The sequence below is a fragment of the Ambystoma mexicanum genome, chromosome 5q, assembly GCF_040938575.1.
Source record: "Ambystoma mexicanum isolate Mex_15411 chromosome 5q, UKY_AmexF1_1, whole genome shotgun sequence".
NCBI classification, from domain to species: Eukaryota; Metazoa; Chordata; class Amphibia; order Caudata; family Ambystomatidae; genus Ambystoma; species Ambystoma mexicanum.
In genome coordinates, this window is record NC_090933.1 from 420,482,897 (window position 1) to 420,496,098 (window position 13,202).

At 50.8% G+C, this 13,202-nt stretch overlaps 1 protein-coding gene across 2 annotated transcripts in view; it reads left to right on the forward strand.

Moving 5' to 3' along the window:
- The window catches only part of TTC39C (tetratricopeptide repeat domain 39C), a 986,275-nt gene that overhangs the window by 151,383 nt on the left and 821,690 nt on the right, over positions 1-13,202 (forward strand). The window lies entirely within an intron of this gene.

The window sequence follows — 13,202 nt, forward strand, 5'->3', positions numbered from 1 at the left end:
CAGAAAGGCTGGTCTGACTGAATGTGTATGAGGATCTCCAAGAAAGTTAACACTGGACTCGACAAATTAGTATGACAATTTAAGGGTACAAGCACCTCAAGAATGGTAGGATTAACCTGAAAAATCTGTAATCTCAAAGTCCTCATTATCGGGACTACTACAATGTCATTTTCCTATACCTTTATCACCATTCCTATGAACAAAGACATCATGATACTGGAACAGTAAGACCAATACTATGTATACATTGTTAAAGGTTTGTGTCCAGAGGACCTTGCATGTGTTGTTTGCTTATTGGGGCCTGTCTTGCCTAGCTCTCCTTCTGTAATTTATGTGTCTTGATTGTGTCACCTCCTCAACCTTGTACATCAGGTATACTCCCATCATGAGTTCCTTTTTCCCACCAACCAGAGGGGAATACAACCTGCGTTACATTTGCCATCAAGACTGCATCAGCATCTCAGCTCTTTTCAAATCACATTGTTTCTGTGTTGTCACAGATGGAGTAAAGAATACTACTAACCCCAGTGTTAGCCCCTGGGTTTTTATTAAGAATGTCTGCAGAGCACTAGGGCTATTCCTCTGATGTAGTCTTTCTACCCTAACCTGGCACCCCTATTCCCTTAGTTAGCAGATATAGTAAATGACCCCTGCTGTCTAATTTCTAGATAGATGGACATGGGAGCCTAAAGGCAATTGCCTTCTTTATCTAGACTCCCTCCACCCTACACTATCGGTTAGTGTCTATGAGAGGAGTGTGGATGGTCCTTCAGACACTAGGCCCGACTAGGTCATCTTCCTCTCACGGTGTATATTGTTCCTCTCCCTCTCTATATTCTACTCTCCTCTCTCTCTCTCTCTCTACTTTCCTCCTCCCACCTCCTCTAACCTGCACTTCTTCTACTCACTTATTTGTCTCTTATTCTTTTAATATTGCCTCTACCCTTCCACATTACTACTCCCACCCACACTCTACCACTCTCACCTACATTTTACCACTACCACCACCACACTACTACTTCCTCCACCACACTACTTCCCCCTCCTCCACCTTACTACGATAACTCCACCCAAACTTCTTCTCAGACACCTTTTTTTCACTTTTAGATTCTTTTCACATTCACTCCCTACACTCCCTATTCCAATCACACTCGCTAGTCTTTTTTATACACACTTGTAACGCAGTACCACTTGTGCTTACTAACCAGTGCCTCACCTGCTCCACAATTTGCCTCCATGTTCCCCTCCACTGTTGTTCCTGCTACTGGTCTCCTGAACCTTCCACGACGCCCCCTTCCTGGGAATTAATTTATCCCCCTCCTCTAGTTAGTCATCTGGCCCTGGACAATTTGGCTATGACTTTCCTACCTAGAAAGGAATCAGAAATACATAAGATTTCAAAAAATGGGTTAAGCCCCGTTCCTTTTCTCCGTGGCGGCCTGTTCTCCAAAGTGTCCTTGTAATGTGTTGTGGCTCTGTTTTACGTCCCTGATGCTTGAGGGCGGCTGTAGCGGTTTGGCTACAGGGCATGTGCAAGTCTGGCGTTCGATGAGCAGTGTCTTCAACCGCAGTAGGAGCTCTGGCTCCTCATTAATTTGTTTTCTTTATCTCTCTGCTGTATTTCTATGCATATTACACAGGGTACAAAGCTGGCACATAGACGTTCTGGCTCTTTATTCACTGGCTTTCTCTCTCCAGCTGGAGTCTGGTGTTGGGGCACTGGGGGGGTTGCTGTCCTGCAAGGGTTCTCCTCTCATGATGGTGGTTTATCTGGCATGTCTGGAAAATAAAGAGAGGTCTTGGCACTTTTGAGGCATGGGGTGATGCAAATTGGTACTGCACATTTATAGACTGGCACTTGCAGAGGGGACATAACAATGGGCCCCTCTCAACCGTCACCATCCCCCAGTGGCGTAGGACTTGCTCTGGATTCCTCACTGTTAGGCCTCCCAGCCTATGTTGAGAGGGGTATTCTACCCCTCTTGACAAGCTCAAGTTGCTGACCTTGTCACAGTGTACAGGCTTTTCTCATTTTTTATTGCTCAGGGATTGCAATGCTTTCTGTTCTTAGTCATCTGACTTACATTGTATTTTCTTGTTTTTATAGAGTTTGTGGTTTCTGGACATTCGTTTTTCAATGCTGATGTCATTTGCATTTTCCTTTTGCAGTTTCAAGAATCTACACTTGAATACCTCCTGCTTGGTCTGTATGAGGATTGTGACATTAGGCCTTCATTACATACTGATTTGTGCAAACAACATATTGAAGATTTGTTTTTTCAAGGTTTGCAGCAATGGTTAGGCAGTAAGGCGACCATGCGCTGTGGAAAGGATGTATAGACACAGAAACTGTTGGTCAGGTTATTTGCAACCAAGCTGCTTGGCTGGGTCTATGTCCCCTAATTTGTTTAACCCATTAAGTGAGAAGGGCAAGCTATCTCGTTCTCTGCACTATGCTCAAAGTGCAGAGCACAATATAGCTCATCCTCTGCACAACTCACCTCTGGGGGGGTGGATCACCCCTCTGCTGCCGCGCTCCTGTCCCCGACCCCCAGGCTGTGAAGGGGAAGATCTCCCCTTCCATGCCTGGGACCGGCGGATGTGGGCTGACGTGATCAAGAATTGAAATGTACATGTTAAAGCCTTTCGGCTTCAGCATGTAAATTGAGCAGCCACGTACATGTGTGCTGCTTGGGCAGTTATTGCCTGATTTAATTGAGGCAGGGCTCGTTGGAAAGGGGAGACTGCCCCCCCTTTCCAATGAGCTCTCCCACAAGCAGATTGCTGGTCGAGGATCATTCGCTCCTCGACCAGCAATCACCACTGGACCACCAGGGAATGGTTTTTGGGGGGGGGCACCCCCAGACCAAGCACAATGTTTTGCCTTCTTTGGGGGACAGTTGGGTGCAGTTTAGCACCCATTTGACCCCAAGGAAGGCAACAAAAAAAGTGAGCCGATTGCTCAGTGTAGCGCAGAGACTGAAACACGTGCCCTTTGAAGTCTGTTCACCACTTCGATTGTTGGAAGGAGGTGCCTTTTTACAGTTTAACATCAGCTCCCAACGCTGCACAGTGTTCGGTGCTCAGTGGCTCTGTGGTGAACGTGGAAAACAGTGCAGAGCCCTTATGGACATTGACTGAACTGACGGACATACAAAATCCTGGAAGATGACACAACGCTTTCACCTAAAGTAAGTCTTCAACTGTCAAGTTCTGTGAGTGACTTTGTGTAGTCGAATAAGGGGCCGACGGGCGCTATCTGAGGAGCACGGGGTTTTGCCTGTTGAACCACTTTTGGCGCCTGATTATATCATCCTTCACTTGCTTGATGATCTAAATCCAGTGCGTATATACATACGTAGAGAATCGTCGGAGTAAACAGGGAACTCTGAATTGCTGCAATACCTTATTTAAACACACAGAGGCATCACAAGCAGAAATAGAATGCTGGGAAAAGTGACAAATAAAGTTTGTAATTATTATCTTTGGAAAAGCAAACCATATCGTAAAAATAAAACACCTGGAGTGGAGAGAAACAGGAAACAGATGGAGGAAGAGGTGCTCAGACCCGAAGTAATTACTGAAGAGTCAGTGCCACGGCCGAGTGGTGCAACAACCTCAAAGGGGAAAATCACCTCTTATTCTCAACCCGAAGAATTTGGGAAAGTAATTGATAAAGACATAAGAACTGAGGTTCAGGTCCACCACAATCCACCCTCCCTTGTTTCATCTGATTGTGGTGGGATTGACGATAATTTTCTGTTGGACCTGTGTTACTCACTACAAGAAGCAGTGAGGTCCCAGGGAAGAAGTGAGACATTACCTGACCCGACTCTCAGCCTTATTGTGGTTGACAAGGGGGCTTCGACTAGCCCACTGGAAAATCAAAATTTTAGCAGAAGTGCCCACACAACGGTTATAAGTTTCACCAAACCTATTTCAGGACTCTGTGCTAGCTCCAGAAAGTGAGGAACATGAAGTTTATGCAAGGATACGTAATATCAGCACCCAACCTAACTTACCTAATGAAGCGTTACAATTCGCACTAAAGATACTGCTAAAACTGTGCGGGGAAATATATGAAGATGCAAAGTAACCAACTGCAGGGTTTGACAATGCTATTATAAGCTAAGGAAAGGAGAGTAAATAAAGGAATCTGACCTGTTATCTGTGGAAATGCAAGAGGTTGCAATCCAGGAGAATAAAGAGGCACCTGCTGAGGAACTGCAACCGGAACCCCTAAAAGATGGGTCAAGTATTCTACTCTCTAGAACAGAAAGGCGGATTGCTAGACGGCAGATAATACGCATTACGAAAGTGTCTAACCACAGAGACAGACGGAAGCAGGGATTACTATTATGGACAGCCTGAACTTTACGTCAACCTCTACGAGTCAGTTAAAATCAAAGAAAGTCAGGAAGAAAGTGGCTACTGAGATCATCGGGAACCATTACCAGTTGGCTCATTAGAGAAGAGGACACAAATCTTTACCAGGAAGGTAGCGTTTCGCTGGAGGAAGCGACAGAAATGGATATTCAAACTGCCCCTCGAAGTAAAGATGAAGCGAGGACCGTGATTAGACAAGTACTACAATCTGTAAAACCAAGTGGGAAGGAACCTAATGAGCCGGAACAGACTTGCAAGAAGGTGGAACAGAGGATCTTCACAATAGGTCATACCTCCTCAGACCACATAAAGTTAAGTCTGTACCCTTCAGGACTTCTAACACTACTGCACAGGATACCAACACTGAGGGTGTTGAACTCGGGCCACTTCGATTTTATCAAACCCTTAGAAAAGAAAAAGGGTAGTGTTGCCCGGGTCAATTGTGCAGTGTTGGAATCAGCCCATATGATTCATCAACATGTAACCACCTTAAATAGCTTGGGATATGACCTGGATAGTAATGATCATGTAGTGAGTAGATCTGCTGTTGGGGGCACATTAGTGCTGTTTTGCTCCCATTTCCCCCAAGGAAGGTAAAACAACATTGGGCAATTTTGCCAGAGGCACTCTTGGGGGCATCAGAGGGCTGGCCCTGGGCATGTAGGACCAGCCCCCTCATGAATCCCCCCATGGAGGGGCAGATCCTTTCTGCTTCCATGGGGGTTGGGGAGGCAACATTGAGGGTCTGGTCCCATTTTTGCCAACCCTGGGAAGCAGTAAGGAACACTAAGCCACCAGGGAAAAGATTTTGGCTCCCTGGGACTGTTTCTGGGCCTGGGGACAGGCGACCCACATGGGAGACAGCCACACACGGCCAGGGGCAGCGCCACTGTCCTGGACCTCTGACCATGCTGCTTTACAGGTTTTCCCTCTGTGGAGGGAATTGGACCCTATCGGGTCGTCCGATGACCGCCGCTGGAGTGAGCTGGGGGCAGTCTGCCCACGTGCGAGGCAGACAACCCAAAGCCGGGGGAACCCTGCCGGGACATTCCATGACCGCAGCTGGGTTGGGGGAGAGAGGGGGGGGGGGGCTCAGTCGATCCATGTGCGAGCCAGGCATCCAAGGCTGGGGGCAGAACCCCCGGCTGTCCTGGAGCTCTGGCCTGGCTGCATTACAGGTGTTCCCTCCAGGGAGGGATGGGGACCCTGCTGGGGCTCCCTGGGACCACCGCTGGGCTTGGGGACGGTCAACCCACATGGGAGACAGACGACCAAGGCCGGAAGCAGTGCCACTGCCCATCCTGGAGCTTTGGCTGGGCTGCGTTATAGCTGTTCCCTCCAGGGAGGGATGGGGACCTCTGCTGGGGCTCCCAGGAACCTCTGCTGGGGCTCCGAGGGACCTCTGCTGGACTTTGGGACATCGAACCACATAGGAGACAGGAGCCCAAGGCCGGGGGCAGCACTCCCGGCCGTCCTGGAGCTCTGGCCTAGCCGCGTTACAGCTTTTCCCTCTGGGAAGGGACAGGAATCCCACTGGTTGCCCCATGACTGCCGCTGGACGTGGGGGGGGGGCGGTCAACCCACATGGGAGACAGGCGCCCATGGCCAGAGGCAGCAACCCCGGCCATCCTGGAGCTCAGGCTGGGCTGCATTACAGCTTTTACCTCTGGGGAGTGATGCCAGTGCTCCCTGGGACCGCAGCTGGATTTGTAGATGGTCGACCCACATTGAAGACAGGTGCCCAAGGCTGCGGACACCACCCCCAGCCATCCCAGAGCTCTGGCTGGGCTGTGTTACAACTTTTCCCTCCGGGGAGGGATGGTGACCCTGCCAGGGCTTCCTGGGACTGCTGCTGGACTTGGGGGCGGTCAACCCACATGGGAGACGGCGCCCAAGGCTGGGGACATCACCCCCAGCCGTCCTAGAGCTCTGGCTGGGCTGTGTTACAGCTTTTCCCTCTGGGGAGGGACAGGGACACCGCCAGAGAGAGAGAGAGAGAGAGAGAGAGAGAGAGAGAGAGAGAGAGCGCTCACACAATAGTAAAGAGATGGAAAAGATGGTCTTCACAGGTTTTACTATAAATGACGATATCAACAATATAAGCTCCACAGAAATCGGAGTAAGGCTGTAATATTTTGTCCATAAACCCTTGGAAAGTGGCTGGAGACACGTGTAAGCCAAAAGGGAGGACTTTGAACTGGAACAGTCCCAGGGGCGTCACGAAAGCTGTCTTTTCCTTACCAGGTCCATACAGTGGGACCTGCAAGTACCCTTTTGTTAAGTCTAGGGTTGAAAGAAAAGTGCTGTTTCCAAGTTTATCAATTAGGTCTTCGATGCATGGTAGGGGAGGACCACAGGCTTGAAGAGGGTTCGATAATATTCGCTCTCATCATTTTATTCACTTCCTCAACCACTATCTTTTTTACGGGCTTCTGGGAGTCTATAAGGTTTCAGATGGACTAGCCTTTCCCTGGGTTATTCTAATGTAGTGATAAGTGCCTTTCACTGGTCCCGGTTTCTCTAAGAATACATCAGGAAATGATATAACTAAATCCTTTAAATCTTCCTGTTGTTGATTAGATGGCTTTTGAGGAATCAATTCTAAGTTATCTATTTCTTCTGGTACCAAACAGGATAATATCATGGTATTGGTGGCAGACAGGTTTCCTTCCACTCTTTTAAGAGTGATATAGATGGATCTTTTATTTCCTGTCAGGTTGAGCTACTTTATAGGTACAGGTTCCTGTTCGTTCCAGTATCTCATATGGCCCATGCCACTTAGAGACGAGTTTGTTTTCCGAGCTAGGCAGAGGACCAATTTTTTTTGTCCTACGGAAAACGATCTTAAGTTTTTTTTTTTTTTTTAAATCTATTTTTATTTTTATATATAAACCAAACGACAATACAACAGAACATAAATAAACACATTTAACAACAAAAAGCACTGCAATCCCCATCCCTCCCCCCTATGAGCCTGTATGGTGTCCGCCATCGGTATCCGCTGTGAACGGAGGGGCGTCATCGCTCTCAGATTCAATTGGAGCCGACCCCGTTCCAAACAGTTCGGCTATCAACAATTTCCATGCCGCGAGGGAGCACATTTCCTCCTCCTCCCCTGCAATACTGGTATCCCGCCACACAGCCGTCTCGGCCTCGCCCATTTTTGGAGATCCCTCCACCAGACCTCCACTCGTGGCTTATGACACTCCTTCCATCCCATGGCAATCCTACGTTTAGCAAGCACATAAGCCAAATCTTTCAATTTCTCAACATGTCTGAGTTTACGCGCTCTGAGATATCCCCCCAGTAAGCAGGCCCAGGCTGAATCCACTTTGAGCGTGATACCCTTTCCTGCCAGCTTCTGCGCCACTTCACCCCAGTAGCCTGCAATTACTGGGCACGCCCAGAACATGTGTATCATGTCTGCATTCTCCTCGTCACACTTGGGGCACGCCTGGCGTCCAACATCCCGAAATTTGGATATTCTCAAGGGGGTCATGTATGCCCTGTGCGTTATATAAAGCTGTATTTGCTTAAACATGGCATTTCTCGATACTTTTTTATGATACCCCAAGGCACGCTCCCACAACCCATCTGCCATCGGGGCCCCCATCTCCATTTCCCATTCCAGTCTCAAGTGCACTAAATCACTCCCAACCTTTGTCATCAACATCTCATACAACCTAGAGACCTCATGCCCGCCCTCCGATGTGTCGTATAGTATCTCCACCGTGGCGTCCGGTTCATCGGCCAGGGTAGTTTCAGGCCACCTATTCCGGATCTCCTGTACTATCCTGTGATATGTCACATATTGACCCCTGTGCAATCCCGACCCTGCCTCTAGTTCTTCGAACTCCATGATGGTCCCATCCTGCCAAATATCTCCCATGGTGACCAACCCCACTGACTCCCAGTATGTCCGGATGATTGCTCTGAGCTGCCCGTCTCCCTTCGCCAGTGCGACCAATGGGAACTGCGACACACACGGCAAAGGGTTACCCATCATCCGGCAGGCCCGTCTCCACATGTTCCGTCCCAAAGCTAGCATTCTAGGCCGCTCCCTCATGCATGCATTAGTCACCCAGATCACCTCTCGCAGATAAAAAGGGGAACAATCCCTCCCAAACAGCCTGTGTTCAGGGGTCTCGTCGTCAGAGAGCCACCTGGACACATATTGTAGCTGCGCTGCCACATAATATGCCTCAAAGTTCGGCAGTTTAACTCCGCCCTTCTCGTAGAAGTTCTGCAGCTTCCACAGTGCGACTCTGTTACGCGTGCCGTGCCACAGGAATTCCCTGCAAACACTATGTAGCCTCACAAAAAACTTCTTAGGAATCATGTAAGGGATGTTGTTAAAATAATGCAAAAGCCTGGGCAGTACCACCATTTTAAGCATAGCTCCCCGGCCCATCATCGCTAATGGCAATCTTTCCCAGAACCTCATGCATTTCTCGATCTTCCCCACAGCAAGTTCAGTGTTGTGCTTGTGCTCTTCCTCAGTCGTGTGATACACGTCAATTCCCAAGTATCGGAAGGTACTCGTCGCCCACGGGATCTGCAACACTGGCAACCTCTCTACCGGAGTCCCCACATAGCCTCCCAGCGGAAATAGAGTGGATTTCTGGGGGTTTACCGCTATACCGGACAACCAGGCATACCTCCCCATCACCTCTAAGACATACTGCAAATTTTCTTCTGGGTATCTTAGGTATAGCAGCATATCATCTGCATACAGGGATATAAGGTGACACTCTCCTCCTACATCGATGCCGACCGGGTCATATTGCTGCCGGAGGTAAATTGCCAAGGGTTCTAGGGCCAGGATGTACAACATTGGGGACCAGGGACACCCCTGCCTAGTGCCCCTGCCCAACCGCCATCTCTCTGACACCACTGCACCCGTGCGGACCCTGGCTAGTGGTGCACTGTATAGCATCTCGGCCCACCTAACGTAACCTGGTCCCATCCCGTACCATCTCAGAGCCGCCAGCAGCCAAGGCCACCGGACAGAGTCGAACGCTTTAACCGCGTCCAATGCCACTATCGCCATTTCGCCGTCATCACTACATCCCCATTCGACCACCCTGTGGAGGCGTCTGTGGTTGTGAGTAATGTTCCTATTAGGGACATAGCCCGTCTGGTCAGGGTGGATCAACTTGCTGATCACTCTACGCATTCTAGTAGCCAGGACAGCTGTCAGGATCTTGCTATCTTGGTTCAGCATCGACAGGGGCCTGTAGGAGCCACAATCATGTCCCGGTTTATTTGGCTTGGGGAGCGGTATTATAATCGCCTCCCTAAGTGACTCCGGCAGCCGTCCCACCTCGTACGCTTCGTTGAGCATTTCCAGCATGGGCGGGAGCACTTCCTCCGCATATACTTTATAAAATTCACTGGGGAACCCATCCGCCCCTGGGGCCTTGCTAGTGGGCAACTGCCTCACAATCTCCTTCAACTCTTCCAGGGTGATCGGAGCATCCAGCTCCTCTCGCTCCTCATCACTGACCCTGGGCAAGCCTACATCTTCCAGCACTTCGTCTATCTCCTCCTGGCTGCCCCCCTCGCAATCTTCGTATAAGACCTTATAGTATTCCACGAATGCCCTGTTCACGCCTTCCTGGGTGTCTACCTCCTCACCCTTTTCATTGATTACCAATCTGATCGGGGATCGTGGGGTCTCGCTCTTGTACAACCAAGCTAGGAGTCGGCCCGTTTTATCTCCCCCCGCATGCAGTCTCTCAATATACTTTCTATAGTTCAGATTACAGAGCCTATCCCAATGTTCCGCACACTTCTGTTGCAATTTGGAGACCGCCTCCGCATCTATCCCACCACCTTCCAACTCCTCCTCCAGCTCAGTCTCAGCTCTATGCAGATCCGCCAGGACTCCCCCCATCAATCCCTTAGACTTCGCAATGGCGATCCCCCGCATTACGACCTTAAAGGCCTCCCATAAGGTGCCAGCCGACTTAACGCTCCCTGTATTCACCTCAAAATAAGCAGTTATCTCTTCCCTCATATCCTCTCTGAAGGCAGGGTCCTTGAGCGCCTCCGCCCTGAGGCGCCATGTTGGTATACGCGCTCGTGGGGAATACAGCTGCCATCGCATGACCAGGGGCGAGTGGTCAGAGAGGACTCTCGCCCTGTAGTCTATATGGTCGCACTCCGCGACTATGTCTGGCGTAGCGAAAAAGTAATCAAGCCTCGTGTGCAGTAGATGCGGGGCCGAATAATGCGAGTATTGCCTCCCGCCCGGGTGTTTCGCTCTCCACACATCTACCAGGCCAAAATCCGCCAGCAGCGTCTGCAATACCTTAGCCGCCGGACTGGGCTTAGCCATCTTGTCATCCGACCTATCCTCCCTGGGATTCAACACGCAATTAAAGTCGCCACCCCATATCACCGTACCCCCCATCCCGACACTGAGCTTGGTGCACAGCGTCCTAAAATATGACGCCGTGTCCTGGTTAGGCGCATATGTGTTTACAATGCACACTACTTTGTTCTCTACCAGCCCCCTCACCATGACCAACCTCCCATCCTCCTCCACAACCTCCTCAATTAGCTTAAATGGGACGTGTGGCGCCACCCACACCAGCACTCCTCTGGCATAGGCGGAGTACGTTGATCCTACCACTGTCCCCTTCCACTTCCTCCCTACCAGCTCCAGTTTCTCTCACTTTAGATGTGTCTCCTGTAGCAGGGCTACGTCTATCTTCTGCCTCTTAAGATACAACATGACTTTATTTCGCTTAAGATAACTGTTAAGCCCTCTGACGTTCCACGTTAATATCCTGAGGTCTCCCATGGCCTATCAGTAGTTTCCTCCCCCCATCCGAGGCAATCCCTCCCCACTTTGCGAACACCCAATCCCGATTTCACCCCCAGGCTCATACAAAAACTAAAACACCCCCCCAAACCCCTACCCCAAACAACTGCCCAGCTCCATCCCTGGATCTCAAGCATCCCTGTGTTCGGTCCTCCTTGGGAAACCCAAATAGAGAACCCGACAGGGTGTCACCCCACTAACAGTGACTAAACTAAACACAAAAAAGGGGTGTAAAGAGCGGCCTCTGGAGGCTCCTCTCCTTCGCAACCATGTCCGTGCTCACGGACCACGTTTCATAACCACTGACGCGCGCATGTTCTCCAGCGAGTTCAATGACTATATTCAAGTCCCAATGTTCGTGACCCGACCGGGCCTACAGCGTTACTTATCTCGTCTTTTATTTTCCACCAGCCGTCTGAACATCTGTCTCCTGAGGGCAGTTTTGTGCATCCAGCCACTCCATGGCCTCCTCCGGGGTGACAAAGAACAGCAGCTTGCTCTGAAAGAAAACCTTCAGTTTGGCCGGATAGAGCAACATGTATTTAAACCCCGCTTCCCGCAATCTCCTCTTCACCGATCCAAAGTTCATACGACTGCACTGTACCTGCAGGGTATAATCGGGATAGGCAGTTATGTTCGCCGCTCCTCGTTGTATTGTGCCTCCCTTGCGGAAGTGTTCAAGGATCCTTTCTCGGTCCCGGTAATTAAGGATCTTGGCAATCACCGGCCTGGGCGGGTTTCCCGGCGGCGGCTTCCTAGTTAAGGCCCTGTGCGCTCTCTCCACCGCAAAACCCTGCGACAGGGTGCCTCCCGTGATCTCCTGCAGTAGCATGTTCTCGATAAATTCCGTTGGATTATGGCCCTCAGTTCCCTCCGGCAGGCCCACGATACGGATGTTGTTCCTCCGGGCGCGTCCTTCTGCCTCCTCCGCCCTACTCTCCAAATTGCCCACGCGTTGCACCAGGGCATGGAGTTCACGCTTATGCACAGCGCAGTCCGCCGCGGTAGGGCCCATTTCTTTTTCCAAAGTCTCTGTGCGCTCTGCCAGAGTACGCACGTCCTGCCTTAGGAGGTTCACATCCTCCTGCACCGCCCCAACCTGGAGTTCCATTGCGGTCTTCAGTTCAGCCACAGCGAGCTGGAGCTTGGTCTCCCAGGTCGCTTTCAGGTCTGCGATCGCAGCGAGGACCTCCTGGTTCGCACCCCCGGCGGCCATTTCCTTGGCCTGAGTTTTATCTTTGCTTTTGGCTCCGTCTGGGCCGGGAGGCGTCTTAGCGTATTCGTCGAGCGTGGGCTGTTTGTTCTTCGCTCTCAGGAGCTTATTAGACATGTCTCCCGTCCTTCTATCCCCGCTCGGATCTAGGGCAGGGTGTCACAGTGCGCTCTTCGGGTGCCCCATCGCTATCGCCACATCTCCGACACAAAGTTCCTTTGTCCTCCGGCTCCCCCGGCCATCTTGTCTACTACCTAGCTAGGCCAGGTCGCGTCTCACCCTTTGAAGCGCACTTTAGGCCATGAAGAGTCCGGGGCACAGTTTCAGGTCACACTGCACGCTCCCCTGCTATCCGCACGTCCGGTTACAAAGTACCTTCGGCCAGGCCCTGTTCCCTTCCCAGGTCCACGCCGTCGGCCTCGCGGGACTGGGTGTCCTTAATGACCACGATGCACCCGAGTCATGCTCCTTCACCACCACCAAGCTCCAGTGCGACCGTCAGGCGCCCAGATCAATCACCCCTTTGTTCCTTCGTTAAGCGGCGGCGGCCATTTTCTCGTTCATCGCACTCTCGCCTCCAAGTCTTCTTTTAGCTTCTTGTTGCGCTTTCACGGTGCAGGCCCGTATCGAAACGTGTCCACACGTTCACCTGAGATTCATGTACGCAGTCATATCAGTCTCAGCCAAATTACATCGGTCCTTGCACGGTTTTGTCGGATAATGTACGGATCTTCGGGAGCCCCCGTACAGACACGTCCTTTCACATGGCTTCCT